Here is a 7,256-nt window from a genome sequence, read left to right on the forward strand (position 1 = left end):
TGGCGTTTGCACCTGGGGCTGCCGCGGTTTAATGGACTTTAACACATGCAAACAAGAGCTTTTGTGTGCGGGCACAAAGGCTGCCCCGGCGCGGGGCTCTCCCCAACACTGCCGCATTGTTTCCCCTCCACTGCTTCTTGTCACCCTCCTTGTCAGAGTTTAATGAGGACAACGAGGTTTCGCAGGCTCATTTCGCACTTCAGCAACTTTCTAACACTTCCCTAACGAGGGAGAAGGGGCCGGAGCGATCGGGGGTGCAGGGAAGGAGCCGCCCCGGCAGAGACCCGCAGCCCCGGGGCCGGGGCAGGGGGGCCCGGGGCCGAGCAGGGATGCGGGACCGAGCCGGGATGCGGGGACTCAGCCCCTTCCAGCCCATCTCCGGCACCTCGACGTGGCTCCATTCGAAAAAACCCAGCTTATTGACTTGAGCGATTTAAGCTCGGCCGAGAAAGCGGGAGTGTCCCTGTGGTGCCCGGAGGAGCAGCGAGGCTGAGGGGAGGTGGTGGCCACTGCGACCGCGGCGGGCAGCGGCAGGGACCGGCCCCGTAGCTCGCTGTGAGGCATTTCCCCGGAGCACGTAGTTTTCTCGGGGCAAGTAGCTTTCCCGGGAGTAGGTAGCATTCCCCGGGCTCTCCGGCCCGGAGATCGGCAGTTTTCTCACCTCCCGCCGTTCTCGCCGAAGCCGAGCATCCCTCCCGAAGGCGGGGAGGGAGCGGGGCGGACGCTCGCCTCCTCTTCCCTCGCCCCGGGGCAGTTTCTCCCCACACCGATCGTGTGTTCGCCCGGCACTGTTCGGCGCGTTCCGCTGCTCCTTTCAGGGATAGAGCGGGATTTCGCGGTGGCGGGGACCGGCGGGCGAGGGATGCCGAGCAGGCTCGGTAAAACTGCCCAAACCCCGGATTTGCACCGTTCAAAGCCCTCGAGGTGTTGTAACCGCTTTGGGCTTTGGGCGAGCGGCCTCTCCTCCCCAAATGCAGCCATTCCCCTCGGGCTGACTTTATTTCCCCCTCTGTAGACAGCCAGTGGTCCCAGGCAGATCGTAGCTGCGGTTTTCAGTGTTTTAGATGGAAATTTTGGGGAGGATTTGCCTTTAGCCTTTGCAAATCCTCGTTTCTGCCTCCTGTTCCCACGACCGAAATCTCCCCTCCGCTTTTTTTCTTACTTCCCTCTTCTGTGTGTGAGAGAAATTTGGAAAACTCGAGAAGTCGTTTAATGCAAAGGGATTTTAAAACACAAAAGTATGCTGTGAAAGAAAAAGAACCCAACACCCCAACTACTTAATTAGATACTTACCGAAGGAGCCATTAGAGCCTGCTGGGTATAACATGGTTTATAACTTCTCTGGCCACAAAGAAATTCAATAATTACTATTTTTTTCCTCCTTTACAATGGGATGGGTTAAGGATGGAGGGTGATAAACTTAACTCTGTTTCTGGGCTTTTCGCAGATTAGCCTTTGGCATTTGCTGGTAAATACCAAGTGAATAGAGACTGTGTGACCACAGTCCCTTGAATTAGGGACAAACATTTCCTCTGTGCATTTTAAATAATGCTACTGCCAAATATTTTGTTACCAGAGATCATTATCATTTTGAATGAAAACTCCAGGAGTAAAGGCATTGGTTTTGTCTTTGCTGGTGTGGAACAGACTATATGATATCTAGAACAGCAGCAAGCTTTCACAAATTGCTATATGATTTCTACTGCCAGGTTCTGTGATATTGGATACGACATAAAAATAAAAAAGCCAGGCAGATAGACACAGAAACTCACAGAAGCCACCTGTATATTTTGTTTCAAAGGAAAATCTCAGCTATTGTCTTACTGGCTCTGGTTCTGTTAGGCCTTGGATCTGCTTAATCTTTAAAGCTATTCAAACAAATTGAATGATACAAGGCAAGTCTTCTATAATTAATCTGGATTCTTGAATTTTGATACAAACTTTTATGTAACTGAGACGTTTCTCTGTTTTCCTTGCAAAGACATTGAATAGGCACTAAGTCCTCCTGTCAAGAGTGCTACCATGAACAAAGTCAAAAGGAACAAACCTGGAAATTTTCCCTTCATGAGGAAGAAAGAGGTGCAAACATAAAGTCATGGGAGAGCTGGTACTGGTGCCTGGACAGAGACCAAGGTTTAAAGTGGCCCCTGTGCTGCAAACCACAGAACACGAACACAGGAATGGTGGTTTGTCCCAGGCACAGCTTCTGCAGGATGTTATTTTGTCAGTTTATCCCAACCTCACAGGGACTCAGCGCTGGCACTCAAAGGTCTCATTTGAACCTTTTGAAATGTTTATTCTTTCACTACTACAGTCCAAAGAAAATGGAAACTATGCCATTGGGTATGGAAGAACTTGTGACATCCACGCTCAGCTGCCGCTGTGGATGATGAAGCTTCAGCTGTGGTTTGCTCCTTCTCACTCCTTCTCATGTTATGCAATTTTCTCTTGGTATTTGGCAGAACTGCTTCAGAATGGATACTTTGCAGAGCTGTGCATCTTGTGATGAGGCATTGTTGAAATCTCTCAATATATGACCCCCTTGTAGGAGTAAAAATTTTATCTGGGTTATCAGGAAAGTAAGAATTATATTGGGGGTTTTTTTTGTTGTTTTTTTGTTGGTTTTTTTTGTTTTTTTTTTTTTTGTGATTTGGACTGTCTGGCTTCAATGGAAAATTAACACACTGAGAAAGGTCTGTAGGTCTGGACCTGCTAAACTCATAGGCTGCAGATACAATTCCCACTGAGACCATTGGTAAAAACCCTCACAGACCCAGCACAGGTTCAGCCAGCATCAGCAGCTCTCCAGGTTACCCCCCAGCAGATCCACTGACAATTTCTGCTTTCTGACTCTCCATCTTTCCTCACACATTTTTCTTCAGATCCTGTAAAATCCAGTGAAAGAATGAAAATCTTTTGATTTTGAAGCTGATGTCTCTGGCCGTGACGGTTTATACAGTGCAGTTCTACCATCAGGTGTATGGAAAAGGACCTTCTGCCTTCATGGAATTACCTGATGGGCCAAATGAGTTGGGTTTCCTCGAGTTTCTGAGCAGTTGTGGGTCTGACTGTCTTTTCACAGACACAGACAGAAGTGGTGCTGACCGTACAGACAGAACAAAAAGCTGTGCCAAGGGCCACATCAGCTGCTGCCCAGTCTTGTCCTTGGTCACCTCAGGCAACTCCCTCTTTGCTGAATGTCCTACCCCACATGCCAGGCAACAGTTCCACCTTTTACTCATCGAGTTGTTGTGTCAAACCATGTGCCCAGGATGTTGGTGCTCTGTGCCAGCCTTTCACCACTCACATTACCAGTGTCTCCAGAAAGGTAATGCCAAGGCTTGTTCTCCATTCCCTACAGAGGTATCACATTCTTCAGGTTACCCAGAGACCCTTTGGAATGAGGCTGTTCATTTTAGGATGGGAAAAGAAACAAAAGAGAGACCCTGGTCCCCATAGAAGAGAGGAACCACCCAAAGTTGCACATGCAATGGCCCAGACAGGACGTTTTTTGGGTGCCAGCATCTCCTTAGGTGCTGCTGCCGCTCCTGACGCCAAAGCCGCTGGGTCTTGTCACAGCTGCTCCATGCGCCGGCCCTGAGAGGCCACTGCTGATAACACTCTCCAGGTGTTCAGCCTGAGAACAAAGGCCCTTTTCAGTGGCTGCTGAGAAGGAAGAAGCCTCCTTGCTGGACGGAAAATGGCTTTCCTGGCTGGCAATATTTGGTTACAGTACGATCTGTTACTTCAGAAGAAGCCCCACAGAAGGGAGGGTAATTTGACTCAGGCATGTGAAAAACCATTGTGGGGACTCTTGTCTACCTCCTTCTTCTCCCCAAAGTACTGAAACAATGTTGAGTTGTGATGTTTCATACGAGCAAAATAAAACTGGAATCTGGGATCAAAGTGTGCCTCATCTTGCTATGCCCATTGTTATGAGGGCGAGCTGGGTCATCACCCTGAAGAACCTGGGCTCTCTGCAGAGGCCCAGTCCCTTACCTGGCTGGATAGCACACAAAACAGTGTCTTCTGATTGCAAAACTGAGCTGAGAAAAGCTGTGTGCTGTCAGGAGCACAGTCCAGGGGAAGCTTTCCCTCAATCCATGGACCTGAATTGCAGTGCTTGTGTTGGAACACCTTAATGAAACATTTTCACAGTAAAACTCATATTGTTTGCACAGGGACACCTGAAGGATAATTTGGTTCTATGGATAAGAGTGAGGAGGTGGGTTTGGGTATATTTTCCAAGTAGCCATGCACCCTGTTTTGGCACTGGAGGGATTTCCAAAGGGGAAGGCGCGGTGACCACTGATTGCAGCTGTCTAGAGGTGGCGCATTCCCCCTTTCCCACAGAACCATCTGCCAAGGGAAGGAGCACCCCTTGCACAAGCACTGCAGTCCTGTTCTCCATGTATTTTCAAAACCTGGCTCTTACCACCAGCTGAAGGCTTTCTGTGCTCTCCTATGGCCTCACCATAGTTATAATCTCCATGAGGTACTCCCAGTATGTTCCTTCACCAGCCTGCTCCTACATTATCCCTACACCCCATAAGCTGTTCCTCACACCCCGGGGAGTTGGTTCCCTCAGATATGTAGGAGGTGACTTACCTAAAATTATTTTCTCCACATCTTTCAGGTAGAAGTGAGAAAGACAATCCAAGGAACATTCCCACACTGATGAGCCATTTCCCATCTCTGAAAGAAACACAGAGGGATGCTGTCCTCATCCCAAATGTACTTGCTTAGTGGAAGAGCAAGGACATGAAACCCTTTTTAAAATATCTGCCGTTCATGCATAAATATATCTCTGTATAAAGCAGAACTTCTAATTTTAAGTAAGCAGAGGAACACTAGCACAGATATTGCACTTTTCAATCAAGCAGTACTATTTCCTATATAAGACAAGGCTTCCCTAATTCTTCAAATGCACCAGCTAACATCTATACAAATAATGGGATTTGGCTGAGTACAGTTAAATATATTTGATTACTTCCCTTTTATCTAGTTCTAGGTTTACTGTACTTTTCCTTGGATGGCAAATAAGGAGCCCTTTTCTTCTAAGTGACAGCAGGGAAAAGAATCAGGTTGCTAATTTACCTGAGACCCAGGAGTGTGTAATGATAGATGTGTGCTGGAAACTACAGAGTGGGCTTTCTAATTTTGGGGGGAGGAGAGACGGAAAGCATGAGATTCGTTAATCTTTCAAATTGATGGTGCTTTTGCTGATGGACTTTCATGGTTGTAATTACACACACATCAGGAAACAAATGCAGTGAGAAGAAGAGCTGACAGGAGGCTGGGACCTAACGAAATGTGTCATACAGGAAGCAATTAAAATGGAAAATCGTCATTCTCCAGACAAACAAGGGTACAATGTGCTCGTGGTTAATCACAGTATCTTCTCTCAAAGCAAACATAGTCTTACCTGCAGCAGTGTAGGAAGTGAGCACACACATGGTCCAGGAGAAGTTTGGTTAAAGAAGCAGAAATCCTTGTGTGGATGTCCAGGCCTGCAGGTCACCAGTGCTTCCAAGGATGTGTCACCCAGGTTTTTGCATGGAAGATCTGCATCAAAGTCTTCTAGAAGAGATGTGAAGGAAAGAGGCAGGTGGGGAGGGAGAAGGGAGGACGGATGGCAGGCAGGCAGAGAAGGGTGCCACCCATGGTTTAGGTTTGTTTCAAAATGGGTGTGTTTTCTGTCCAAGGGAAAGCAAAAGCCCGGAGCGTGCCCATATCGCCATGATGCCAGATCAAATGGTCTTAAGCACCAGCAGCTTTGGGTGAAAATCACTTTCTAGGTAGGAAAAGGAATCTGAGCCCAAGCTGATTTTACAGTGCAGATGTGCTGTTAGTCTGATTTAGGAAATGCTTATCTCCTCCTCTCCTGGGATTCCTTTGCTTTCTTCTGGAATCTGAGCAGGTCAAGTTCAAGCCATGGTTTAACCTGAAGAGGTGCATTCACACCAGCCAAGAGAGGAGCAGTGCTGGAGGGAAAGGGTGAGTCACACACAGGTCAGTGCCAAGGACAGTTCAGGTAATTTGAAGCAAAGCCCTCTACTTTTTAAGAATATTTTAATATTCTAGTAAATGATACCTTCTTTTTGTTCCTCAGAAGATTCAACCTACTAGTTCTTCCCAGGCTTTATTTTAGCTGGTTCAGATATAAAGTTGGTCATCCAGAAAAGCAGAAAGATGCCATAATTTCCTGTAGGCATGTTTGTGTGTATTCTACACTTCCAGCAGACCCTAAAACATCTACTGGATCACCAAGCAAGCAGCTTTTGTCTCTTTGTTGTTTCATAGAAAAAAAAAATTGTATCATGGCTTTCAAGTAGAAAAAAAAATAGAGAAATAATAACATGACCCAACTGCGAAAATATTTTTTTTCATGAACTATACCAATGAATTGGAAATGCAAGTAGTAAAATGAATTGCCAAAAGTATCAAATATATGTTTTCAATAACTTTTTTTTTTGTTACCTAGTAAAATATTTTCCTGGAGAAGGGTTGTTAAACCCCTCGGTGCAATATAAAGGTGCAGTGATGTATTGTCTCAGAAGTGGTTTAATGGAGTTTTGGGGTTCCATTCTTTGTACATATTTTCAACACACGCAGTGCGTGATCAATTTGGATATATAAAATGCTCTATATTTCTTTCTAAGCAATGATTTTAACTTTTAAAGAATGTTGCTTAGTTAGGAGAGCATGTGTGTGTGTTTGCATTTTGGCAAGGCAGCAAATCACATACTATATTTATGTCATTTGAGAAAAGTATTTGTGCATTTGCCAAAACCAGTCCTTTCTAAGAACCTAAAGGTATTTCATCTGCTCTAAAACACAGTTTTAGGGAGGATTAGGTGTGTGGGAGCAGTGGGCAGAGGGAAGGTCTGTCTAGTCTTTGCAGTGTGAAAGGGCAGGATTTTAGACAAACAAGCCAGATCTTGTTTCAGCTCAACTCTGACTCTGCTTTTGTGAAAATGTGTTTTTCAGACCTACCTGTGGCTTTGCTGCCAATGAGCTGGACTTTTGCAGGGAGATTAGTGGTGTAGGTTGGGCAGCATTGGGTGGAGTCTGACCCCAGCTCTCCTGCCATGCTCCTGTGACAACTCAAGGAGGTCAATTATTATAAAATGTGCAGAGTAAAGATGGCAAAAGGATGATGTCCTGTGTTATACCAGCGATTCCCTCTGGTAACTGACCACTTCACCCATACTGGTATAAGACAACCAACAGCTGAGTGTACAGGGTTGGGGAAA

General features: G+C 46.2%; 1 long non-coding RNA gene across 1 annotated transcript in view; it reads right to left on the bottom strand.

The window, feature by feature from the left end:
* The window catches only part of LOC108447229, a 10,604-nt gene extending 4,474 nt beyond the window's left edge, over positions 1-6,130 (bottom strand). The window contains exons 1-2 of the long non-coding RNA XR_001862669.1: positions 5,426-6,130; positions 4,609-4,695 (exon numbers count right to left, since the gene is read on the bottom strand). This is a non-coding gene — a long non-coding RNA (uncharacterized LOC108447229). The remainder of the gene's footprint in view (positions 1-4,608; positions 4,696-5,425) is intronic.
* Between the last annotated feature and the right edge of the window lie 1,126 nt (positions 6,131-7,256).

The sequence above is a fragment of the Corvus brachyrhynchos genome, unplaced genomic scaffold, assembly GCF_000691975.1.
Source record: "Corvus brachyrhynchos isolate BGI_N302 unplaced genomic scaffold, ASM69197v1 scaffold200, whole genome shotgun sequence".
NCBI classification, from domain to species: Eukaryota; Metazoa; Chordata; class Aves; order Passeriformes; family Corvidae; genus Corvus; species Corvus brachyrhynchos.